This window comes from Dermochelys coriacea, chromosome 14 (assembly GCF_009764565.3).
Source record: "Dermochelys coriacea isolate rDerCor1 chromosome 14, rDerCor1.pri.v4, whole genome shotgun sequence".
In the NCBI taxonomy this organism is placed as follows: Eukaryota; Metazoa; Chordata; order Testudines; family Dermochelyidae; genus Dermochelys; species Dermochelys coriacea.
Window position 1 is genome coordinate 31274612 of NC_050081.1, and position 27569 is coordinate 31302180.

Genomic DNA, 27569 nt, shown 5'->3' on the forward strand with positions numbered 1-27569 from the left:
ATGCTTATGATACAGATATGACATAACTGAGATGTACTTTATGCAAGTAAGGTATCATTTGAAAGGTTGTGATTTGTTTTATTTTCTTAGTAATCTACTTTGTTCTGTTTGCTACTTCTTTACCTCTAAAAATCCATCTTTTGTAGTTAGTAAACATATTTCTTGTTTATAATATAATCCAGTTTATATAATTTCTAACTGTTGCGGGGGGAAGCGGGGAGTTGTACATACCTTCCTCCACCTTGAGGGAAGGGGCGAATTTCATATAAGTTTGGGTTTGCACTCCAAGGGAGGTGAACACCTGGGGCTGTGGCAAGTCCCTTAAGCTGAGTCTTCCCAGAGCTGATCTCAGTGTCTGTATCATTCTGCAGCAGGACATGGCCCTTCCTGTGTGCTTGGCTGGAAGAGGCTTGTGAGCCTAGCCCAGCAAGACCAGGTAAAGGGGACTCAGGCTGGCAGAATAGACTGACTCAGTGGCATCCCAACACATCAGGTGGCACCCCAAGGGGGTGCCACCCATCACAGCTGGGTACTGAGCTATTATGAAAATGTGGCCAATGGTGTCCCAGCCTGCAAGGTGCTAAACACCCTCAGGTCCTACTGGAGTCAAAGTTTATGTCTATATTGCAATTAGACACCTGCAGCTGACCCATGCCAACTAATTCAGGTGTGCTTGGCTTAGGCTAAGGGGCTGTTTAATGGCAGTGTAGATGGGCTTAGGCTGAAGCCCAAGCTCTGGGACCCTCACAGGGTCCTAGAGCCTGGACTCCAGCCCGAGCCTGAACCTCTACTGCTATTTAACAGCCCCTTAGTCCGAGCCCCTTAGCCTGAGCCAGCTGGCACAGGCCACCAGCAGGTGTCTAATTTCAGTGTAAACATATCCAAAGAGAACCAAGGTTGTTCAGGACTTTCCAAGACGTGCTCAGCACCTTGAAGGTCCAGGCCAATACTTAGGAGACACAATGATAAATACTCTCCACTCATTTCTGCAGCATCTCAGTCTATCCATGTGCAGCACGGATGGGCACTGACCTGCTATGGAAATCGCTGACTCTCTCTCCTGATAGAGTCGGAGGTTCCTGACACAGCAGGACAGTTTCTGGTTGGACTCTTCTGTTATAACAATGGCAATCTCTGTTTGAAACAAGTCATCAGCCTCTGAGGTTATTTCTTTAGAGGCTGATGGTAAGATCTTCCCCTGGAGATCTCTCCACTGAGCCTCAGGTTCTGGGTACCATCTGGATGATCGACACACCACCCGGATCCCTCCATCCTGATGTCCCTCCACTGAGATGTCAGGATCAGAACCCAAACCTACAGAAGAAGTAAATGAACTTGTGATAATCCTACAGTGCCCAGTAATGAGCCAAAAACTTTATTACACTGTTATCAAAAGCCATTTCCTGTTAAACTAATAATAAATTGTGAGTCCATGAATGTGGCTGGTCAGTTAATATGGTCAGATTTATATTTGATAGACAGTAAAATTAATATTAATGTCAGGGCTGTTCTATGCACAAATTTGTTCCAGTTTAGTTAAACTGGTTTAGTTAATCAAGTGCAAATCCCTGTTAAATCTCTTAAATCAAGAAGGAATTGACTCAAGCTAAATCAATAGAAGCCATTTCCAAACTCTTTTAGGCATGTCCACACAGAGCTTTGCACTAGTTCATCAAAACCAGTGCACATGTATGTGTAGACAAACATTAAATTAATTCACAAATAAAAAAACCTTGTTGTAGGGGAATTTGGGTTGCTTGGCAATGCCTTGTTGCTTTCCAGAATAAAGAAGTGAACAGCAGAAAACTGATACAACTGAAAGTCAGGAAATACACTCAGCAAAACAGAAACACAAACACTCAACAAGGAAATGTAGGGTTAAGGTAACACCTCTCACACCAGATCACACTTAGAGGGTTTATTATTGATGAGCTACATTGAAATAAAATGATCTTAACTGAAACAAGAGTCTTGTACTTTAATCAAAAGTGTGAATTCAAACAGATTTCATTAATGTGGGGTCAGTGGTGTGTGTGTGTGTGTGCAGAGAGGCCCTTAGGCTGTTTGGAAATTTCACACAGACCAGCCTAGAAAGGAAAACGACCTACAAAGAGAGACAAAGAAGCTACAAGTGTCTGGAGCCTTCCCCACATGGGATTCTTGCCCAGAAGAGCACAGGCTATGGAGTGCTCTCCCAGAAGGGGTGTGAGTCACAAGGCTTTGGTCTGACAGACTCATGGGAAATGCCAAGCCACAGACAAGGACTGAGGTTAAAGTGCCTAAGGTGAAAATTGTAACCCCCATGCTTCTGTTGCTGTTCATTTTAAACAGTCCACTGATTCCAGCTAGATGGGGACTCACAGGTAAACAAAGGAAAAAGTTTATGAGCCCTTGCAGCATGCTCAGTAGGGCATCTCCAAGGGTGGGGGCTAATTCCACTCCCAAATACAGTAAAAGCTGTTTTATCCGGCATGTTGGGGCAATGGGGGGTACCGGTAAGTGAAAAATGCCAGTTAACTAAGGGAGAGAGTTTGGGTGCAGGAGAGGGGGTTTGGGCATGGGAAAGGGTGTGGAGCACAGGCTCTGGGAGGGAGTTTGGGTGATGGAGGCGGTTTGGGGCAGGAGATTGGGGAGCAGAAAGGGGGGCAGGGTGCCAGATCCTGGGGTGCTCACCTCAGGCAGCTCCCTGCAAGTGGTGACCTGTCCTGGCTGCTCCTAGACAGAGTCATGGTAGGCGGCTCAGAGCGTTGCCTCCACCCCTCACTGAGGGAACCGCAGCCAATGGGAGCTTTGGGGGCGGCGCCTGTGGGCGGAGGTAGCATGCAGATCCTCTGGGCCACCCCTCTGCCTAGCAGCAGCTGGGACAGGTCACTGCTTGCGGGGAGCCACCTGAGGGTGTCCACCAAATCTGGCACCCTGCATCTCCTCCTGCCCTGCAACCCCTTGCCCTGAGCCACCCCCCATACCCAAACTCCATCCCAGAGCCTGTGCCTTACACCCCAACCCTGCACCCCCTCCCGTACCCACACTCCCTCCCAGAGCCTGCACTCCACAACCCCTCCTGTGCTCCAACCCCGCTGCTAGCCCCACGCCAAGCGGATTATAAACTGGAATTTCAATGATGATTAGAAATGCCAGTTTATAGAGCTTTCTGGTTGGTGAAGTGCCAGATAAAACAGTTTTGCTGTATAAAGAAAAAAAGTTGCCAAAATCTTAAGTTAGTTTCCCCAGACCCAGAGGGAGTCAGCCATATCAGATCTCCACCCTGAGCACTGATAGTCACAGGCCTGTTTTACTAATTGCAGCAAGAAGATAACCACAACAACAAGGATATCAGCCTATTGGAAGAAATGGGTGCTTGTTGCTTGTTCAGCTCATGGCAGTGTGGTGATATTAATGCCACATCAGTTGTATGGTTTAAATGCATAGGATTTGGGGCCTGTGAACCATTTGGTAGTGAAGAAATCTGTATGCTTGATTCTAATTTTGTTGTTGTTTCCAAAGTGTTTGGATATAATGATAAGATTGTGTCTAGATTTAAGAGGAGTCTCAGTTAACCCTCAGTTTGTCCTCTTATGAACCTAACGATTGTTTTAGTTTGAGCGGCTTTACTCCATTGTGGTGTCTTGCTCCAGTCTGGAAGAAATTCAGGCTATGAGCATCCATGACTGTCCAAATGTGCATATTTAATCTCAGGTGTTGTTATGCCCGGTGGGAGCTCCACTGTCCAACCAGACCGAACCCCCTCACTATTCCTGCAGTAAAATGGAATTATAGGGTGCTTGTGTAACCAAAGTTTGGTGGGTTACATGTACATTACACAAGGGAATGATCTTGTGGTGATAAAGTAATATCCAGTCATTGCCATGATTGACAGCTCAGGTTACCCACAGTTGACAGTTATTGTGCTGTGGATGGCAGTGAGTGGCTGGAAGGGTTTTAAGTAGAATGTAACTTTGTCAGTGCATTAAAATTAAAATGATGAGATACACAAATTAAAAGTGTATGGGAATTATTGGCTATGATTGTCTGTCATACAGCAGTGATTAGAGGCCCCAGTGTGTTGGGCACTGCATGCACACCACACGAGACAGTCTGTGGCCCAAAGAGTTTACAGTCTAAACAGGCATGATGGACAAAGGGTGAGAGATGAAACAGAGGCACAGAGACTTTCCCAAGTCCATGCACAGCTCAGTAGCAAAGGCAGGAATAGAACCCCTGTCCCTTGACTCTCAGTGCACTGTGCTATCCATCTGGCAATCGTGTCTCTCATTTAGTGGTGTTCTAGCTTATGTGCACATGCTTCATATTGCCTAGCAATTGTGGGGAGCTACATAACCCTGCAGTTTCCTGAGCAGGAACAAGAGACTGGCTCTCCCTTTTATGAACACAGACAGTGCTTCTCAGCAGGGACAAAGGATTGGATCAGAAGAACCACTGGAAGGAGCAGTGCACTGCTTAACTGATGGGCAGGGAAGCTAAAGTCTTCCACTACTTTCATTTAGTTACAAAGATAATTTTACAAACATCTGTGACTCCCTTGGGCAGAGGAAGTGCTGGGTGTTCTAGGAGGAGGAAAGTGGAGAAAGGCAGCAAGAGGGCATGTGTGTCTGGACCTCCTGACAAGAGGCCTACAGTGAGCGGGCCCTCGCCTAATGAAGCAGCCGAGAACCTGCCCAAAGCCCAGGAGTGACAGAGCGGCTGGCTGGGGACACCCCAGGATGAGAGCCAGTAAGAGCACCGTGCCAGGGAGGAATCACCTGAGAAGGACAAACCAGAGCCAGACCCAGTTTTGCTGTCACCCAGAGCTGTATGGGGCTGTGAGTACTGGGGCTTGTGACTTTGAATTGGGATTAAGGTTGGAGGCTGTTAGCTAGCTAAGTGGGGAGGTTGTTGCTCTGTGGGGTTTTGCAGAGAGCAGCAGAAGAGGGCACTGGAGGGGTTTGCTGTGGAAAATTCATTGGTGTCAAAGATGACCAGGAGCACCCAAGACTCACTGCTGCATGGGAACTCGACCCAGGACTCCTGAATTCTGAATGTAGACACAGAGCCTGGTGTCTGCCCTGTGACACTGTGCTTGGCGTCTCCCATTTTTTATTGTGGTACCACTAGGCCCATGGGTACTTGGGTTGACTGTAACCTGCTTTACTAGCGTGCCCATATTTTCCCCCTGTTGTTTTTCTACCTTCATCCCTCTGTAAATAAATATTTCCCTTTCCTATACTCACTGATCTATTCTGGTGTGTGCATTTACACCAGGTGTCCCGGGTGGATGGGAGTTACCCTGCTGTGCTCCAGTGCGCGCCTGTTCTTGGCCAGAGCCGCTCTACAGAGGATACTCCGTCTTGGCCATGAGGGCTCTCTAGTTACATATTAATTCCCACAAAGTACTTCCCAATGCAGAATTACAGTTTCCCAGCAGGGCCTTGTGCCTTTCCAAATGCAGGGAGCAGCTAAACTTACATTCCTGAAACCCAAGATACAAAGTAACGGCATAGAGCACCCCAGCCCTGCAACCTTAACTCTCACTCCTGGGGCTGGCAATAGGCACGGGGAGTGGTTCAGTGAGGGTGGTGCCATAATAAACAGGCATGAGGAAGGTGCCATTGCTGGTGTTGTATTTCTCCGATTTGGATTCCAGCATCTATCTGCCTGCACTCCCACTGCCTTCCCCGTGTTCGGAGTCGCTGTACTGACTGGGGGAGGGGTTATTTAGAGCAGGCTGGCAAAGTGGTCACTCAGGTCACTGTGATATGACGAGAGGGCACATATGTGTCTCATTGCACTGCTGAGGTCTGCAGGCTGTGTCAGGAGAAGTGCAGTAGATCTTAACCTTTCAGAGTCTGATTTGTCTTGTGTACCCCCAAAATTTACCTCCCTTAAAAACTACTTGCTTACAAAATGAGACATAAAAATACAAAAGTGTCACAGCCACACTATTCCTGAAGAATTGCTGACTTCTCATTTTACCACATAATTATAAATCAATTGGTATATAAATATTGAACTTACATTTCACTGTGTAGTGTATAAAGCAGTATAAACAAGCCAATGTCTGTATGAAATTTTAGTTCATACTGACTTCACTGGTGCCTTTTATATAGCCTGTTGTAAAACTAGGCAAATATCTAGATGAGTTCATGTACCCCCTGGAGATCTCTGCATACCCCCAGTGGTACATGTACCCCTGGTTGAGAACCATTGCTGTAATGAGCTCAAATTGAGTCCACTAAGCCTACCCCAGACTCCAATGAGCCACAGAAATGTTCAAGAGAATCTGTGTATGAGTGTGAATTTTAGAGCCCTGAGGAAAAAAGCAGCTGTTAAACAGTGAACTAGAACAAACCTTAATCAGAGCAGAGCTACTGACCCACTATAACAAGAAAAGTCAACCATCATCTCACAATGAACCCTCAGACTCCACTTATTACCCTGTTGAAGATGTCAAAGTATCAGAATTACTGACCTGCCACCTGCAGTTCCAATAAAGCTTCTTCATAAGAGACACTGGACTCAAAATAACAACTGTAATGCCCATTGTCAGAGGGTCGGATATCGTGTATTCTCAGGGAAACTCTCCCATTTGTGATGTCGTCTTTCAAGAGCTCAGTTCTCCCTCCATATTCCAGCATCTGCCTCCATACTGATCCCGCCCACCACGGTACAGGTGCACCACTGCAGAGTACTGGGATCGGAACCATCTCACCTCCATGTTCTCAGCGCTCATCCTGGGGAGAGGTGGCAGACAGGACGGCCTCCCCCCTAGGGAGGCAATGACTGGATGGTCAGGTCCAGTCACTCTGAACTGTGCTGTGAAATGTACAAAGGAAAATGGAAATTAGATCAGCGAGGGGCTGGGGGTGGCATTACCTCAGCAGTAAGACTCACAATAAGAGAGTACCCTGGGTCAGAAGTGAACACCATGTCCCCATGCAGTGCCCTCAGCATGTCTGTGAGTTCAGAGAGTCACAGGATTGGGGTAACTGCACCTCTGACTCTCTCTGTGGTCTGCTCAAGGCATGTCTCCTTAGGTCTTGGGCCTCCAGCCGTCACCTGTTTCTGAACAGGGACCCACGGCCCTCTCCCTCCACACTGGGGTTTCAGGCCCCTCAGTTCACTGTGGTTTTCCCAGCAGGCCTGATCAAAGACCAGCATCTGTGCTTTGCTTTCTCTCTCAGGGCTATGAACAGCGTGTGCCAGCAGTTACAAGCAACCCAATAGCTCTTCCAGAGCAGAGAACATTTAAGGAGAAAAGCCTGACAGAGAAAAGTTACCATAAACCCATCAAAGGTCCGAACACATGTTACACTTGTCCCAAAGGATTCTCATCTGGCACATGGGACTTGCAGGTAGGGTTCAAAGTCTTTCAAACCTTTCTGTAAAGGTTGCCCCTTGGTTAACAGGTTATGTCACTTTGGAGTCCAAGATCTTCGGTCTCTGGTCAGTTCAAATCCAGCTTTTAAACCAAAAATCTTTGTTCTCTTGGGCTTCTGGACCTGGTCTCAGGGCTGGTCTTAGGGAAAATGGTGCCCTAGGCAAACTTGTATTTTAGTGCCTCCCCGCATCACCCTTGCACCCACAGTCTTCCTACTTCCCCATCACCTCCTTGCTCCACTGTCTAATTTATATTGAAAGAGGTACTCAAGCTCAGTCCTGGCACAAATTAAGCACCAGCTGGGTAGTCTGATAGTGGTGGCTGCTGGTCAGGTGCACCACTGCCAGCAGCAGCACAGAAGTAAAGGTAGCATGATTTATGGTATAATACTACCCTTACTGCTGCTGTGACTCATAGTGCCTAGCACTCAGCCTGCAGCTCAAGGGAGGCTTTACACTATGACATAGAGGCTGTATCTTGCCAGAGCCCACAGCCCCTTGGGCCACTCCTGGCTCACCGAGGTGCCATTTCTGATTTTGGGGAATGGGGGCAACTTTAACTGTGATTCCAGGGACTACTTAGGTACCTGAAAACTCTAGGGTTTGGGTTTTTTTAGACAACTTAGTAATTAGCAGACAGGAGCACTGTGTCTAATTCCTTGATGTAAGCAGAGTCTGAATGAACTCTCCCCTGACAGCTACCTGAGAGGGAGAGAGACTTCAAGAGCAAACTGTATTTACATGAACACACCTACTCTGTGTAAATATCTAGCAGACAGGAGCTGTGTATCTCCAAGTGATCAACTGTGGCTGGTGTTGGGTTACAAATCACTTTACTACTGAATGCAGGGGTAGTGAAATGCTGTTATCGATGTTGTTGTCTTTATTGTCTGAGTAGAAGGGAGCAGAACTGTGCTTAACTTTTCCTAAATGAGGGGTCACCCTGAGTTGAAAGGACCTTGCTAAGCCAGGGGCTGGAATGCCAGACCTTCCAACAAAAGCAGAGAGGGAGTGGGGACAGGTGTTTTAACTAGGAGGTGTAATGTTCCTTAAGGGTCCTATGTCTGGTTTAACTTGTTCTTCCCTGCCATTCAAAGATAGAGCTAAATAGGCTCTATTAGGAGCCTTTTGTTATTTAGTGTTTAATAGAGCTGATAATCAGTTCTAGTAGGACAGCATTTCTGCTTAGCCTCAGAGCTGACAATCACTAAGACTTGGATAGAACCTCAAAAGGTCACAGCAGACACATATGGTAGAAGGTGATCAGCAGGGGCATGGGGTAATTAGGCAGAGCAAGTGCTCAGAGGGTAGATCAAGCCAGGTGCCTTCTTCCACGCATGGGAGGTGAACCCACACAGATGCACCTCTGACCCCTGGGTTCTCACTGACCAAGGACAGCCACTGTGAGTGGGATGGGGTGAGGGAGCAGAGAAGGGTATAGAAAAGGAACTTTTGGTTGTAGAACTCAAGAACATGAGGCAGAAGACACTTCCCTACACACTCTGGGGGGTGTCCTGCTCACAGTTTTGATTATGAATCCTGCTTGTGGCATTTGCCCTAATTAATGTTGGCTGACTTCCCCCTCCTTTCATTAAGTTTCTTTTCTACACTCAGCTTCTGTGCTTGTGAGTGGAGAAGTGTTGTCTCTCAGAGGCGCCCAGGGGTGGTGTGTAATTTGCCCAAGTTACTGCATGGGGGCTTGAGCCAGTTCTGCGTTGTTGAAGAGGAACCCCTAGATATTGAACCTGGCCCTGGTTGCTGCCGACTCCACCTAGCAGAAAGGTTACATATAAAAAGAAAGAAAAAATATATACAAACCCCAATTGAAGCCACATTTTAAGTTTATATGTAAATTTAGAACAATCAGGAGATAAAACAGCAAGATAATCCCAATCCTTGGGAGATCAATTTTGGAGCTTTAATATGGATATAAGAAACACAAGTGTGATACTTTGTATTCTATCTTTAGTAGAGATAAATGAAAATAAATAAAATCTGCTTACTTTCGCTAACAGACACAATCTCTTTCACTGCCATTATCTACTCTATTCTAGTCAATTGTTTTTCACTCCACTAAAAAAGTATTTACTTAATTTTTAAAAAGTTTTTTTTCTCTTATTACCAATGGGAATTTATTTTTCTAATTATTTTGGCATACGTGTTTACATATCACAATCATGTACATGACACACTGACATTTGACTCCATCACTACTATTATTATCATACTTGGCCGTGCATTTATTTTCATATGCATTTTAAGTTATTTTACAGATATAACTAAAAATGCCATTTGAAAATAAGAGACCTTGCGCACAATGGCTAAAGTTATGTGTTTATCATTTGTTGTTGTTGTTAAAAGCACTGCTAAGGTGAGTACAAGCTAAATTTACATTCTAGAAGGATACTATTATTTGGTTGTACCACTTTAAATAATGAATGGCAAAACACAATATGGTAATAAAACTAATGAGAATTACTCCAGCCAGGAGAGGTTGGGCATTTTAGAACTCACTACTCAAAGACTTAAATTTAAGCATAAGAGAGAAATAAGATTATGAAATGCACAGACCATTCAAAAAATAATAATAATAACAGCACTATTATCCTTAAGGAACTTTAAAAGAATAAAATTACAGGGAATATATCTGCATTGTGCATTTCAATAGGAAGTACCAAGAATTAACAACAACAACAACAACAGTAGTACAAGTGTGTGTTGGGGGGAGAGTTTGTGTGTGTTGGGGAGTTTGAGAGACAGAGTGTGTGAGTGGGAGTGTGAGAGACAGAGTGTATGTTGGGGGAGTTTCAGAGTAGCAGCCGTGTTAGTCTGTATTCGCAACAAGAAAAGGAGTACTTGTGGCACCTTAGAGACTAACAAATTTATTAGAGCATAAGCTTTCGTGAGCTACAGCTCACTTCATCGGATGCATTTGGTGGAAAAAACAGAGGAGAGATTTATATACACACACACAGAGAACATGAAACAATGGGTTTATCATACACACTGTAAGGAGAGTGATCACTTAAGATAAGCCATCACCAGCAGCAGGGGGGGGAAAGGAGGAAAATCTTTCATGGTGACAAGCAAGGTAGGCTAATTCCAGCAGTTAACAAGAATATCAGAGGAACAGTGGGGGGGGGGGTGGGGGGAAGAAATACCATGGGGAAATAGTTTTACTTTGTGTAATGACTCATCCATTCCCAGTCTCTATTCAAGCCTAAGTTAATTGTATCAGTTTGCAAATTAATTCCAATTCAGCAGTCTCTCGTTGGAGTCTGTTTTTGAAGCTTTTTTGTTGAAGTATAGCCACTCTTAGGTCTGTGATCGAGTGACCAGAGAGATTGAAGTGTTCTCCAACTGGTTTTTGAATGTTATAATTCTTGACGTCTGATTTGTGTCCATTCATTCTTTTACGTAGAGACTGGACCCATGGAAAAGAAGCTCTTGAGGAATTCCATCATGATTTCAACAATTTCCATCCCACCATCAACCTCAGCCTGGACCAGTCCACACAAGAGATCCACTTCCTGGACACTACGGTGCTAATAAGCGATGGTCACATAAACACCACCCTATATCAGAAACCTACTGACCGCTATTTCTACCTATATGCCTCTAGCTTTCATCCAGATCATACCACTCGATCCATTGTCTACAGCCAAGCGCTACGATATAACCGCATTTGCTCCAACCCCTCAGACAGAGACAAACACCTACAAGATCTCTATCATGCATTCCTACAACTACAATACCCACCTGCTGAAGTGAAGAAATAGATTGACAGAGCCAGAAGAGTACCCAGAAGTCACCTACTACAGGACAGGCCCAACAAAGAAAATAACAGAACGCCACTGGCCATCACCTTCAGCCCCCAACTAAAACCTCTCCAACGCATCATCAAGGATCTACATCCTATCCTGAAGGACGACCCATCACTCTCATAGATCTTGGGAGACAGGCCAGTCCTTGCTTACAGACAGCCCCCCAATCTGAAGCAAATACTCTCCAGCAACCACACACCACACAACAGAACCACTAACCCTGGAACCTATCCTTGCAACAAAGCCCGTTGCCAACTCTGTCCACATATCTATTCAGGGGATACCATCATAGGGCCTAATCACATCAGCCACACTATCAGAGGCTCGTTCACCTGCGCATCTACCAATGTGATATATGCCATCATGTGCCAGCAATGCCCCTCTGCCATGTACATTGGCCAAACTGGACAGTCTCTACGTAAAAGAATGAATGGACACAAATCAGACATCAAGAATTATAACATTCAAAAACCAGTTGGAGAACACTTCAATCTCTCTGGTCACTCGATCACAGACCTAAGAGTGGCTATCCTTCAACAAAAAAGCTTCAAAAACAGACTCCAAGGAGAGACTGCTGAATTGGAATTAATTTGCAAACTGGATACAATTAACTTAGGCTTGAATAGAGACTGGGAATGGATGTGTCATTACACAAAGTAAAACTATTTCCCCATGGTATTTCTCCCCCCCCACCCCACCCCCCACTGTTCCTCTGAGATTCTTGTTAACTGCTGGAATTAGCCTACCTTGCTTGTCACCATGAAAGGTTTTCCTCTTTCCCCCCCTCCCCCCCTGCTGCTGGTGATGGCTTATCTTAAGTGATCACTCTCCTTACAGTGTGTATGATAAACCCATTGTTTCATGTTCTCTGTGTGTGTATATAAATCTCTCCTCTGTTTTTTCCACCAAATGCATCCGAAGAAGTGAGCTGTAGCTCACGAAAGCTTATGCTCTAATAAATTTGTTAATCTCTAAGGTGCCACAAGTACTCCTTTTGCTGGGGGAGTGTGAGCGACGGCGCACTGTCTCTTTAAGTACAGCACTCATTAGGCTGAAGGCTTGTTCAGCCAGCAGCAGCGGCCAGCAGCTCCCACTTGTGACCCAGAGGCAGCAGCAGAGACTCTTATCCCCCTACCCCAGCTCAGTGAAGACTGGTTACAGGGTCAGGGGGATGGGGATGCCCCAACATCAGCCCCACCCCCACCCCACTCTGCACAGCAGACAAGAGGCTCCCAGGAGCAGCTCAGCCAGGGGCACCTCCAACCAGGAGCAGCAGCAGCTGCAGATGGAGGCAGAGCAGCGGTGGGAGGAGAGACAGGACACCCCTGCTCCAGAGGCGCCCCCTCAGCAAGACGCCTTGGGTGGTCACCCAGCTCGCCCACCCCTAAAGCCAGCCCTGCCTTGTCTAACCCAGTTTATTCAACTCTCCCTAGGGAGCTGCAGCTGGAGCTGCTCCCTGTCCCACAAGTCATTACCCCCCATGGTTTGTAGCTCCTGAAGGAGGTGGGGTAACCCTCCCCCATGGTGTAGATTACAATCCCCAGCCCACAAAGGTGCATTTAACATGGATAGAGGCCATGGATAAAAGGGACACAAAAATACACAGAACATTCATAAAGTGAATTTGACAGTCCCCAAAATGTCAGGTGTGGTTGCAATGTCTGCCACGCAGAGTTCACGTGTGAGTGTTAGACACTCTCCCTATTTTCTGAATGGGGCTCAACATGTCTCATGGGCACCCTGGGGATAATGGTGCTGGGGGCCTGAGTCTCTGATACACCAAGGCCTTTTCATGCTGCTCCAACACAGGGGCCTCCTCATCTGCAGGAAGGGTGCTGTAAAGGGCGGCAAGGTGGAAAGAGATGAAAACAGATCATCACTACACAGGCGATGGCTTAAAAGGTAAAGTCAGAGGCCAGATAATAGAGGGAAGAAGGAGGCAGATAAAAAAGTGAAGGAAACAGAGAGCTGGTCACTGTGGAATTGCACAGGAGTGGGGGTGGGGGTGGGCTGTCTCTTTGCAGAGACTCACCATTCAGAGAGAGCCGGTTAAATTAGCAGGATGGAAACCACAGTAGGAGGGAACTGAAATGCCCGAGTAGCTGTGGAGGCAGCCCCAGGGATGGAGTGGGTCACTATAAGGGGTTCACGGAAGGCATAGGATGAAAAAGCCAGCAAACATCCTCACATCCTCACTGTGAGACGAGGTCTAGCTCTGAGTCCCAGTCAGATGTGCCTAGAGCAGCATGAAAGACATGTGGTTGTTACTTCTAAACTGGAGAGTCTAGGATTCAGGACTCCTTTGTGGCTGAAGAGTCTGATTTGTGATGTACGCGGTCTGGCAGTGCAGTGTCTAGGAATTGGAAGTGTCTTTTTAAATAGTTTGCGAGCCTTATAGTGGTGCTCACTGTGTTCTGTGTTTTTGAAGCTGCCAGAAATCAGCCAGAGCAGTAGGATGGATGTAGCATCAAGGCCTGACATGATGGTATATAGATAGTAACCATGGTTACTGGGGACCCAGCTGTACCCTTTGTTTTCTCCATGTTGCTGGTTGTTGGCAGGCTGAGCAGACGTGGTTTGTAAGAGACGTCAGTGATGTGAGATGGATGCTGGTGACCAGCAATACCAACAGCAGCCTCCCAGTGAGGAGGCCGGAGATCCTACCTGACACCAGCCTGTGAACCTGTAGAGTGAGGCAGAGAGCGATGTAGCCGGGCAGAGCAGAGCTCACTGTGGAACCGGGGGAGAACGAGGGAACCTTCCCCATCATCATAGCTTGGTCTGGGGAACAGGAGAAATAACAAACCAGACAGTGAGTGAGTGGGACGCAGTTAGAGTGCCACGCTTGTCTGACATTCATAGCTCTGGTCCATGGATCTGTTATATTTACATTAGCACACTTCCCAATATTCATAGACTAAGGTCAGAGGGGACCATTAGCTCATCTAGTCTGATCTGTGCCATGGGCCAAACACTCTCATCCATTTACTACTCAGCTCAAACTTGTGTTTGACTAAAGCATCTTCCAGAAAGTCACCAACCCTTGATCTGAAGACAGCAAGAGACAGACAATTCATCACTTCCCTGGGAAGTTTGTTCCAATGATTATTCACCTTCAGTGTTACAATTCTGTGCCTTATTTCTAATTTGAATTTGTCCAGTTTTATCTTCCAGCCATTGGTTCTTGTTATGCCTTTCTACCCTATATTAAAGAGAACCTTAGTACCCTATATTTTCTCCATGAAGGTGTGACAGATGGGGAACTTTACTGAAATATTTGTATGAATATCAGTAGGATGCTCTACCGATCCCCTTGGAATCACTACTGCTTTGGGGGAAAGAATTGCTTCTCTCGCTGGGACTAGGCTGAACAGGCCAGAGATCTGAGATGTAGAGCCACTCAGAGTATCTGGGCTGAAATCAACACATAGCAATGGAAACAACGAGGAGTCCTGTGGCACCTTAAAGACTAATAAATTTATTTGTGCATAAGCTTTCATGGGCTGGAGCCCCCTTCCCAGATGCATGAAGTGGAAACTTCAGTGGGCAGATATATATACACATGTAGAGATGGGTGTGTTACATCACTATGTGGAGGACCAGTGCTAATGAAGTCAATTCAATCAGGGCAGATGTGGTCCACTCCCAGCAGTTGATGAGAAGGTGAGAACATATTGTAATCAAGGAGGCTGACAAAGGAGGTGCTGTAGTCATCACGAATAGGTCAGATTATGAATGGGAGGCTGCTAGGCAACTCTCTGACACCATATTCTACAGGCCACTATCCTCCGATCACACTGAGGAGTACCAAAGGAAACTACACAGTCTGCTCAAGAAACTCCATGAAAAAGCACAGGAACAAATCTACACAGACACACCCCTAGAGCCCCAACCAGGGGTATTCTATCTGCTACCCAAAATCCATTAAACTGGGAATCCTGGACGTCCCATCATCTCAGGCATCGCACCCTGACAGCAGGATTGTCTGGCTACTTGGATTCTCTCCTCAGGTCCTATGCTACCAGCACTCTTAGCTATCTTCGAGACACTACTGACTTCCTGAGGAAACTACAATCCATTGTTGACCTTCCAGAAAACACCATCCTGGTCACTGTAGATGTAGAAGCCTCTACACCATCATTCCACACAAAGGTGGACTACAAGCCGTCAGGAACAGTATCCCCGATAATGTCACGGCAAACCTGGTGGCTGAGCTTTGTGACTTTGTCCTCACCCACAACCATTTCAGATTTGGGGACAATTTATACCTTCCAATCAGCGGCACTGCGATGGGTACCCGCATGGCCCCACAGTATGCCAACATTTTTATGGTTGACTTAGAACAACACTTCCTCAGTTCTTGTCCCCAAGTACCCCTCCTCTACTTACAGTACATTGATGACTTCTTCATCATCTAGACCCACGGGAAGGAGGCCCTTGAAGAATTCCACCGGGACTTAAACAATTTCCACACCAACATCAAATTCAGCCTGGACCAGTCCACACAAGAGATCAATTTCCTGGACACTACAGTGCAAATGATCACATAAACACCACCCTATACCAGAAACCTACTTACTGCTATACTTACCTACATGCCTCCAGCTTTAATTCAGGACACATCACACAATCCATTGTCTACAGCCAAGCCCTAAGATACAACCACATTTCCTCCAATCCCTCAGACAGACAAACACCTACAGAATCTCTATCTTAAAACTACAATACCCACCAGCGGAAGTGAAGAAATAGGTTGACAGAACCAGACGGGTACCCAGAAGTCACCTACTATGGGACAGGCCCAACAAGCAAAGTAACAAAGCACCACTGGCCATCACCTACAGCCCCCAGCTAAAGCCTCTCCAGCACATCATCAAGGATCTACAACCTATCCTGGAAGATAATCCCTCACTCTCACAGACCTTGTGAGACAGGCCAATCATCGCTTACAGACAGCCCCCCAACATGAAGCAAATACTCACGAGCAACTACACACCACACAACAGAAACACTAACCCAGGAACCAATCCCTGAAATAAACCCCGTTGCCAACTCTGCCCGTATATATAGTCAAGTGACACCATCATAGGTCCTAACCCCATCAGCCACATCATCAGGGGCTCGTTCACCTGCACATCTACTAATGTGAATATGCCATCATGTGCCAGCAATGTCCTTCTGCCATCTACATTGGCCAAACTGGACAGTCTCTACATAAAAGAATAACTGGACACAAATCAGACATGAAGAATTGTAACATTCAAAAACCAGTAGGAGAGCACTTCAATCTCCCTGGACACTCAGTAACAGACTTGAAAGTTGCCATACTTCAGCAAAAAACCTTCAAAAACAGACTTCAGCGTGAAACTGCATAGCTGGAATTCATATGCAAACTTGACACTATCAGACTGGGTCTGAATAGAGAATGGCAGTGGCTAGCTCACTACAAGAACTAATTTTCTCTCTTTTGTTATTTGCACCTTCTCATCAATTGTTGGGAGTGGACCACATCCACCCTCATTGAATTGACCTAGTTAGCACTTGTCTGCCACATAGTAATGTGGAATGTGGGTTCCAGCACAATAAAAGGTCATTCCCAAGGGACTGGCTAAAGGCCAGAACATAGATCAGACCTTGTGAATCCATGACAGAAAGTCACCTCTCAAACTTCTCTTTGCTAAAGTGAACAGATTGATCTCCTTCAGTCTCCTACTGTGGGACATTTGCTCCAGCTCCTAAATCATTTTTTTGGTGACCTGTTTCTGCAGTGTCTGTGATATTTTGGGGTGCAATGCAGATCAGTAAGGAGTTGTGTCACCGCCTGCCCTGTCCTCCCAACTGCGACTGCTCAGAGCCCTGGAAACCTACAGCCCTGTCACACAGGGAGCAGTTCAGAGCTGAACTCTTTTGGAAATGTGGCCCTAGGCCTCTCCGGCCCCCGGCACCTGCAAGAGGCTTCTTTGCTGTAAAGGGTGGGCTTCCAACAAGGGCTGACTTCACATGGGACTCACACCATGTTACACCGATGGAAGCTCTGGCTGGGTCTGGACTGTGATGTGGTGAAGTGGCTGTAACTTGCCTTAGGCCAGGATGGCTGCAGGGGCTGGCATGGCCCAACGAGCAACCACATTGGAGAGGAAGTAAGTGAGAGCAGGGCTGGCGGGTCACAGTGTGTGTCACTCACTGGGCACCTGCATTTGGTGGCAGCTGCTGATAGAGCACCAGTGAGAAGTAAAGCTGACCCCGCCTGCCAGAAACCCCCTGAGGGCAGCAGCAGCCTCACCAGCTCTCCCTTGGGGTGAGGGCCCCTAGGATGCCAAGGGTCTTGTGGGTACAGACAGGTGCAATTGACACTTGGAGGGGGAGATTTTTACAAACACAGAGGAGTTAGGATCAACAGGGATTATGCTCCTAAATCCCTTAGGAGCTTTAGAAAATCTCCCCCTTTCTGCATCAGTTGCACCCAATCCGGCCCCAGGTGTTTCCCTTCCATCTTTTACCCTCTCGCTCTGGAGCCTCACAGCAGTGAGCTGATAATGAAAACACCCTCACACTACCAACAGCGCCCCACGGGAACATTACACCGGCGATCGGTTCCTACCCGTCAGTAAATAGAGCAGAACAGCAAACAAATGCAAACCTGGCAGTGGAGACACTGGACAGGTCTCTGAATCTGTGTGAGCATTTCTACAGCCACAGCTGCGTTCCCAATAGGAAAGTGACAGTTTATCCCCCAGATCCCAGGAACGAGGCCCATTGATAGCAGCAGCTCGTCTGACTAATCAGCCTGGAATTATCCAGGGGAGCAATTCAGCTGGGGTTGCAGTGAGTGACCCCCTACCTGCGGTGTCCTGTGGAGTTGTATCCGAGCAGTTACAGTCTCTTCGGGGGGCTCCCTGCTTCACTACCACCCAGAGCCATTCTCTCTAGGCAGAGCTCCTGCTCCCAGTGACTGGTTCCCTTTCCCAGGCTGTGACACCCATCCTGCCAGAGGGGTCAGGGAGCCGCAGGGGTTAACTCCAGCCTGTCCCTGAGCTTTTCATTAAGTTAATGCATTTTATTTGAATGGAAGCCCCGTCCTCTCTTGGCTCATTCACCAGCTTCAAAAGTGAAAGAAGGATGTAGGCTGGAATGTGACTGTGACTGGATCCGCCTCACAGGATGGTTATGGCACAAAGATCAAATTCCTCTGCCACACCCACAGGGCTAGTGAGAGGGCAGCTTCGGTGCCAGCAGCCTCAGCTCTACAGGTTGCCTGGTGATGGCCAGTTCTGCAGGATGTTTGTCCTGTGCACTACGAATCTCTGTAATTATTTCAACCCTGTGTAAAGAATGGGACCAAATCCTGCTGCAGCAGCCCCTAGACTCAGAGGCCATGTTAATTCATTCCAGTTCCCTGATGTAACATTAATTAATGATTATTTGGGGGACAGAGTTTTGCTCTATGCTCTCCAGTGGGCCAGCCCTACTCCCTGGGCCTCCACGCCTGCAGTGTTATTCAGACAGCCTGGCCCAGATCCTCTTTCCTGGGCCCTGGCTGCTCTGCTCTTCCCCTAGAAACAGGTCCCAGCAGGTCAGGGAGACATAATATAAAATGGTGCCTGGCTGAGTGCAACAAACCTCCTGAATTCTGTGGGATCTTGGAAAATGCTGAATTCCCTTCACTGTGGAATGTGTGATCATTGGGCTACACAACCACCCGAATTGTGAGATGAGCCGTGAGAAGTGAGAGAAAGTTGATAAAATATCACAATAGCTGATAGCAATAAATGCTGATAGGAAAAGCTGCAAACAGAGCCTGGGCTACCCCATTGGGGGCCCTAAGCAGGAATAGTGTGTGTGTGGGGTGGGTGGCCCTTACCCAGCCCTGCGAATTCTAACTGCATTATTTCCAAAAATCAGGCCCCCTGAGCTGCTTGGGGCCCTAAGCAATTGCTTAGTCAGCTTATGCCGAGCGCTGGCTCTGGTGGGAGAGAGGCAGAGTGAATCAATCCCCACAGACAGATTCCTGGTTTAACTCCAGGACTGTGTTCAGATTGTGCCTGGTAAACATGAGGAGGGTGGGATGGGAAATCAATGGAGCACAATGGGTGTGTCTGAAATTAGGCCTAGCTGGTGAACAAAATAATGAGGGGATGGGCTATTTCACCCACCTCCCTGTTGGGGACCTCTAAAAGAGAATTTTGGGGGAAATGAGCAGCCGCTGGCTGACTGGGAGCCGGGTGGGCCGGAAAGAGCGAGCTTCACCATAGATACATAGATACATAGGTACTAAGGTCAGAAGGGACCGTTCTGATCATGTAGTCTGACCTCCTGCACAACGCAGGCCACAGAATCTCACCCACCCACTCCTGTGAAAAACCTCACCTATTTCTGAGCTATTGAAGTCCTCAAATCGTGGTTTAAAGACTTCAAGGACCAGAGAATCCTCCAGCAAGTGACCCGTGCCCCATGCTACAGAGGAAGACGAAAAACCTCCAGGGCCTCTTCCAATCTGCCCTGGAGGAAAATTCCTTCCTGACCCCAAATATGGCGATCAGCTAAACCCTGGGCATATGGGCAAGATTCACCAGCCAGATACTACAGAAAATTCTTTCCTGGGTAACTCAGATCCCATCCATCTAATATCCAATCTCAGGGGATTAGGCCTATTTACCCTGAATATTTAAAGATCAAAGCCCCACAGAAGATTTGGAGGCCCAGTTCCCATTTGAAATTAATGGGGATTGGGAATGGAGGTTGGAGAGGCCCTGGAGGTTTTTCGCCTTCCTGTAGCATGGGGCACGGGTCACTTGAGGGAGGATTCTCTGCTCCTTGAAGTCTTTAAACCACGATTTGAGGACTTCAATAGCTCAGACATAGGTGAGGTTTTTCGTAGGAGTGGGTGGGTGAGATTCTGTGGCCTCCGTTGTGCAGGAGGTTGGACTAGATGATCAGAATGGTCCCTTCTGACCTTAGTATCTATGAATCTATGAAAATCCCACCCGTGATTACTGAAGATGCAGATGAAGACTCTGGAGCCCAGTTCTGCAGCAAGAGGTGAATTCTGCAGCCTGAGAATTGAAAAATTCACTGGGCCCAGGTGTAATTAAGGAAATAATGTTTATATAACACCCACCTGCCCAGGCTTCCTGCCGCACTAGAGAGAAACCCCGACACAGGTCTGATTGTGAGGAATGTGACAAGGGCCGGCAGCCTGTCAGAAGCTCAGCAGCTGCCCAAGACAGGCAGAGAAACCCCTCTCCACAGTGTCAGTTTCATTCATAGGTTTCCTGGTGCAATTAAATAAAACAAGTAAGGAGAGTCTGTGGCCACATTCCTTTCATGCAGCTGCACAGGCTGAGACCCCATGGGCAGGGCCCCGTCTAGGGATCTGAGTCAGTCACTCTCCCTATCCAAAAAAACCAACGAGTCCTTGTGGCACCTTAGAGATGAACACATTCATTTGGGCATAAGCTTTCGTGGGTTATCACCCACTTCATCAGATGCATGGAGTGAAAAGTGCAGTAGGCAGGTATAAATATACAGTACATGAAAAGCTGGGAGTTGCCTTACCAACAGTGGGGGGGTCAGTGCCAACGAGGCTAATACAGTCCATCCCTCAGACAGAGACAAACAACCCCTCAGGATCTCTATCAAAGCATTCTAAACTACAATACCCAACTGGGGAAGTGAAGAAACAAATTGACAGAGCCAGACAGGTACCCAGAAGTCACCTACTAAGACAGGCCCAACAAAGAAAGTAACAGAACGCCACTAGCCATCACCTACCGCCCCTAACTAAAACCTCTCCAATGCTCATCAAGGATCTACACAGGGCAGATGTAGATGACACTTGGAGGGGGAGATTTTTACAAACACAGAGGAGTTAGGATAACACAGGGATTATGCTCCTAAATCCCTTAGGAGCTTTAGAAATCTCCCCCTTTCTGCATCAGTTGCACCCAATCCGGCCCCAGGTGTCTACAGCAGGAAGTAGGCGGCCCTAAGCCAGGCAGTCCCATGGCCATTCCTTGGAAACACAGGTCCTAGGGAGCAGCACGCAGAAGTTCCCTGTGATCACAGCTGCCCCTGGGGAACCCCATAAAGGGGGATCCCCACTATGAATGGGAAGGTACAGAAAATATCATACAGCCCCAGGTGATAGTGCCTTTTCCAATGAATCTCCACTAGGCTGAGGGACAAGGACGATGGGTGTCCCAGCTGGCCCTTTCCTCGCACCATCTGCTGTAGGATCATGGAGCACATCTGCGGGGGGTAGGGGGGAGTGCCACAGAGACTCTGAGCCCATCACATGGGAGCAGGGAACCTGGTGCAGAGGTTTCCTGTGAGAGCAGATCTGGGCAGGGGGACATGAGTCACTTCCGTATTTGTTAACTTTTTCACATGAGTTTGTGTGAAAGGATACTTGTCTCTGGAGGCAGGAGTTACCGCAATAAAATAATACAGGTAGAACCATAAAACATTCCCTTATCAGGTCAACGGTTGCTTGTGATGGCCAGGGAGACATTAACTGTCTGGCTCTTAGGAAGTTTCATTCTTAAAAAGAGAAGGAAGAAAAGTTAGAAAACTTCATCTAACATTGAACAAGGTAACAATAGTGGCAGACTGGCTCACAAGGGGACAGGGATAAGGGTACAGAACCTCTCATGGGGCAAGCTCTCACTCTGCCTAATGGCCCCCGCTCCTGCTGTCACCCACACTCCTTGTACCCTCTCCCAGTGTCCACCCTTCTCTTATACTTAGCCTGTTCCCTTCTGTCCTTGGCAGATCCAGCCTCAGGATCCCCCCACATAGTCTGTCTGTTCCTGATGCTGGAAGGGGGAATCAAACACTCTTCAGCTCAATGCTTCAAACTTGTGAGCCCAGTTCCGCTCTCATTGGGTGAATGGTTAAAATCCCACTGACGTCAACGGGGGCTGCAGCTGGGCCCCATGTGGGGCCCCCCATGCGATTGCAAGTAGCTCAGTATCACACATGGCACCAGAGAGATGTCGGGGCAAAATCCAGTCACCTTATGCCTGTTGCCCCCAAACTCTCCTCCCTTACAAGGGCAGAATCAGGCTTTTAAACCTGGTGATTAAATGGGGATGTCCCACTTACACTATGTTTATACCGTGTTAGCAGCTCAATGACATGCAGGTTACTCCCCAGTGTGGAAATACTATGATTGCCAAGCAGGGACATGAGATCTTCACCCGCTGCTATTTCTCCCAGTGCCTGGTAAATAATTTACCTGACTAATCTGACTCCAACCCAGTCTCCCCACCTAGTGCAAAGAAACACTGTAACTGAACTTTTCCTGTGACATTGTGACCCAGATACAATGTGTATGACCCTGTTTAACAGCAGGAGAAAGGAGCAGGTGGTGAAGGAAGGAGGGGGACAATGAGTAGAGAGGTGTAAAAGCTGAATATACTCTGTGGTCGGGACCAGAGGTGGATGCATAGCTCACATTCACCAGTGAGTTAAAAGTGCACTGAGAAGATTTTTCTGCTTCAGGAGAGGCAGGAATATCACAAAGCTTATGTAGGCAGTCAGGGTTATGGAAGTTTTGGGAAAATTCCTGCCATTGTAAATGCTACAGAACACTAAGGATTAAAGCCTCTCCCATTTTGAACCTCCCTTTGCTTTCTAGGGCAAGCATCGGCCACATTCTCCTGGCCCTTAGACAGTGTATTGTGGAGAACATTTAGTCCCTGAACTGTCCTTGCATACAGTGAAGGGACTCTGCAGACCGGCAATACAGACAGACTTGCACAACTGATACTAAATTCCATGTTGGCAAAATCAAGCAGATTTTGCTAGCAGTAGCAGTTACTGACTTCCATGGTGTCCTGTGACAATTAGCTACCCCTCCTTTCTAATTGCTCCAAGGGTAGTACATTATAGCAAATGGGGGTACACCTGTCACAATTTTTTACCATTCCCATCCTTTGGTCTCATAGTAGCAAATTATGATAGGGCACCAACCATCTGTCACAATTTGCTACCTCTCCCCCTCTGGTCCAGGGGTAGCTAATTGTGAAGGATTAGGTCAGGCAGCTCCAGTTCACATGGAGGATGGTCCTCTGGGCTCCTGACTCCTTCATTGGCCTGCCTACCCTGTCAATCAGGTTGACTTGGAGCCTTGGCCTCTCCCCATGGCCCTGAGGACTGCCAGTCTTAGGATCTTAATTTCTCTTCAGCCTTTCCCCTTTCTTTCGGGAGAGTGCCAAACCTCCACTATGTTTCAGTACAGAGCCAACAACCCCCGTACATTCCCCCTTTCTGTCACATCCAGAATGTCCACACCAACACATCCAGGTCCCATATTAACAACATTTACAAGCATTTTTTTTTATAAACATTTAACATATTTAACATTCTATGTCCACTTCTTTATCTTATACATGATAGCATACACTAATACAATGCACAAAACCAATAACATAATCATCTGTAAATTTAACAGGTGGTTCACCTTTCTTAGTTCCCTGAAACCATCTTAACACTAGTGGTTTATTACCCATAGTTTCTATTCCCGGTCCCCGTGTAACACCGGGTCAATTTGAGGGATCTGGCCATTTTCAGCAGGGTTTGGGTTTGCTCTACTCTATTCCCCTTGGGACTCAGTTTATGTGACTAGAACCACACTCACGCTGGTATCAGTCTCCATGCTGATCTGTTCCTCCTATGGTCCCTAATCAGACTAAGAGTGCAATGTTTTAGCGGGTCCCTAGGCACTACTCTCTCAGGACCTCCTCATTCAGGCCGGATGGTGTAAACTGGCAGATCGGGGTTGGTGTGAGCAAGTACAATGTGGAGATTTGACTCCCCTTGTCCTGTATTTTATTACATCCCCAGTGTCTATGGTTACGAACTAGGACACGATCAGCAGGTCTGATGAGAGCCCCACTGGTCTTGTGATCAGAAGTCCTCTTCCTACTTTGGGCTGTGTCTTGAGTTGTGCTGGGAGCAATTTCACAGATTGTCTTCAGCCTGTCATGGTGATCTTTAACCCAGTCCTCCAAATTGGTCAGCTCATCCTTAGAAAAGATTTTTTGATGCTTCTCTAGCAACATGCTTAAGGGCTAGTCTACACTAGAAGCTCTATATCTAGTAAAGACACTCTATGCCAATGGGAGAGAGCTTTCATGTAGGCATAAAACTCCACCTCTATGAGAGGCTGTAGCTAAGTCGGTGGGAAAAACTCTCCCACCAATACAGTGCTGTCTACACTGGTGCTTAGATCGAAGTAACTTACATCGTTCAGGGGGGTGGCTTATTCACACCCCTGAGCGATATAAATTATACCAAAGTAAGTGGTAGTGTAGACAAGCCCTAAGTTAACCATCTGTGACAGGAATCAATCCTTGGAGCTCTGCTTGAACTGCAACTGGCAATTTGTTCTTCATTCTCTCTTCTTGTCACCCGCAGCTCATCTTCATTCTTTTCAAAGGTCATCTCCACCTGAGGAACCACTTTCTCAGGCCGGTGTACCTCAGCAACTCTAATTCGAGGATACAACCCCTCAGCCTTCACACTTGAGTTTAGAAGACTCACTGGTATTCTTCCTTCAATGGCATTTGTCAGTACATTGGCTGGCCGGAACCCATTAGGAGGCTTGCCCAAGATGCAGGCTCTACAAGCACTTGATATCCAGCCGTATTTCCTGGTACCCAGCAGCATTCATCAAGGATCTTCCTTCTCCAAGGAGGAATAGCCACTTTCTGTCTTCCAGCCACTTTCACATTTCCAATCTGCCCCAAGGGGCCCAGGGAATGGCTTCTCTCGGCTCAAGCCAGTACCCTACCCTGCACAGCATTCTTCTTAAAGTGCCCATGACAGTTCATCCTCCTGGTTCCTTCTCCTGGAAACAGTAGCTTCTTCAGCTCACTAATGATGTGCATCCCTAGAATCCCTGGGACTCCATCTCCCATATGATTTCCTTCAGAGACCTTGTCTTTCCAGAGGAAAATGCATTTTCCTGGCAGTGTCTGACCCACGTACTCTGTGTCTGTTTCAAGGCACCCTACCACTTGGATTGTCATTCCATTAGCTGCTGTTAGACGTACAAACTGTGTGCTGTTCATGGTCAGCTCCTTGTCCTTCAAATATTTTTGAAAATGCGACTCAGTAATGATGGTGACTTCTGAGCCAGTATCTAACAAACATCGGGTCTGCACCCCTGCTATAAGTGCTTCAGCAGTTAAACAGTCTCCAAATGCTCACTCACAGAAGTCACTAGATATACTGGCACTGTTCATGTTTCTTCCAGCACTGTCTGCAGAGTGATTTTCCACCAAGGACAGGCCTAGGAATCCTTCTGCCACTGCTTGGCCTTCTACTGTAGATGGGGCACCAGGAATGAGTTTTGGTTTTGAGTGCCTGGCACTCTGGTCTCCTTCTCAGTGGACATTCTCAGCTAGTATGCCCTGGCCCTTCACAAGCGTAGCAAATGTACCATAAGACAGTTTATGTCAACCTAACTATGAAGGGCCATATAAAAGGGAGCAGCAGATCAGGGAAGAGGGTTGTTGGGTTGAGCTGCTACTGGGAGCTGGAGGAGAAAGGACTGCATGCCAAAACATCCCAGAATGGTGCTCACTTTGTTTTGCAACTTATTAATTTGTTGACTCATATTTAGTGTATGATTCACTCTAACCCCGGGATCATTTTCTGCAGTACTCCTTCATAGGCAGTCATTTCCTAGTTTGTATTTGTGCAGTTCATTAGTACTTTGGCATTTGTCCTTGCATTCATCCATTTATTTCAGACCATTTCTCCAGTTCTGAAGATCAATTTAAATTCTAATCCTATCCTCCAAAAGCACTTGAAACCCCTCCTAGTTTGGTGTCATCTGCACATTTTATAAGCATACTCATCCACTCCTTTATCTAAGGTCATTAATGAAAATATGCAATAGTACTAAACCCAGGACTGACCTCTGCAGGTCATAGACCTGCTAGATATGCACCTCCCATTTGACAGTGAAGCAACTCATAATTATTCGAGTATGGTTTTACACCAGTTGTGCACTCACCTTACAGTATTTAATCTTGATCACATTTCCCTAGTTTCTTATCAGAAGGTCATGTGGTGACTGATCATATGCCTTACTAAAATCAAGACATATCTTTTCTGCTCCTTCTCCCCATTCACTAGGCCAGTAACCCTGTCAAAGAAGGAAAAATAGATTGGTTTGGCATGATTTATTCTTGACAATCCATGTTGACTGTTACTTATCCATTTATTTTCTTCTAGGTGCTTATAAATTGATTGATTATTTACTCCATTATCTTTTTGGATGCTAAAGTTATCTGACTGATCTATAATTCCCTGGGTTGTCCTTGTTCCCCTTTTTAAAGATAGATATGATGTTTGCCCTTCTCCAGTTCTTTGAGACCCCATCCATCCTCCATAAGTTCTTGAAGATAACTGTTAATTGTTCAGAGATCGATTCAGCTAGTTCCTTAAGTAATCTAAGGCTACATCTACACTTGCAGCTGTAGGGCACCTGGAGTTAAACCTGCCCTTAGAGACAGAAGCAGGGAAAGCGCTGTACTGTTCATACTGTCAGCTCCAACCGCAGGGTCATGGCCACCTTTGTGGCACTTGCGGCGGCTTTTGGAGCAGTGCATTATGGGCATCTATCCCACAGAGCACATCTTCCCATTCTGACGCTGAGGCAGGTGGAAAGGGGGAGGGGAGTCGCAGGGCATCCTGGGTCCTGTCTCAATGCCCCGTTGTGCATCGCTTCGCATCCCAGCAGTCCATTCGCTTCCTTCTGCATTTGATGCCATCTTTTAACGGTTTTTCTGCTGCACGCTCTGTCTTGGAATGGATCCCGAACTGTTCAGGAATATGCTGATGGGTCTCGCCAGCATGTCATGAATGGCAGTCGAGTTATTCCTTAAACTACAAAGTGACAGTGAGGAGTCCGACGAAGAGGTTGACATGCATAACACATACGATATGAGATTCCTTGTGGCATTCACGGACATGCTGATCACTGTGGAACGCTGCTTTTCGGCTCAGGAAACAAGTACCGAGTGGTGGGATTACGTCGTCATGCAAGTCTGGGATGACGAGCAGTGGCTGCAGAACTTTCGGATGAGGAAAGCCACTCTCATGGGACTGTGCTGAGCTTGCCCCCATCCTGCAGTGCAAAGGCATGAGATTGAGAGCTGCCCTGCCAGTGGAGAAGGGTGTGGTGATCCCAATCTGGAAGCTGGCTACTCCAGATTGGTCACTAACCAGTTCGGAGTGGGCAAGTCTACCATTGGAGTCGTGTTGATGCAAGTGTGCAGGGCCATTAATCACATCCTGCTCAGAAGAACCATGACTCTGGGCAACGTGCATGACATTGTGGCTGGGTTTGCACAAATG

At 47.0% G+C, this 27569-nt stretch overlaps 1 protein-coding gene and 1 pseudogene across 1 annotated transcript in view; one reads left to right on the top strand and one right to left on the bottom strand.

Moving 5' to 3' along the window:
• The window catches only part of LOC119842488, a 55530-nt pseudogene extending 37011 nt beyond the window's left edge, over nucleotides 1-18519 (bottom strand).
• LOC119843039 overlaps nucleotides 1-27569 on the top strand; it is a 338482-nt gene that overhangs the window by 174347 nt on the left and 136566 nt on the right. The gene's annotated exons all lie outside the window — the stretch shown is intronic.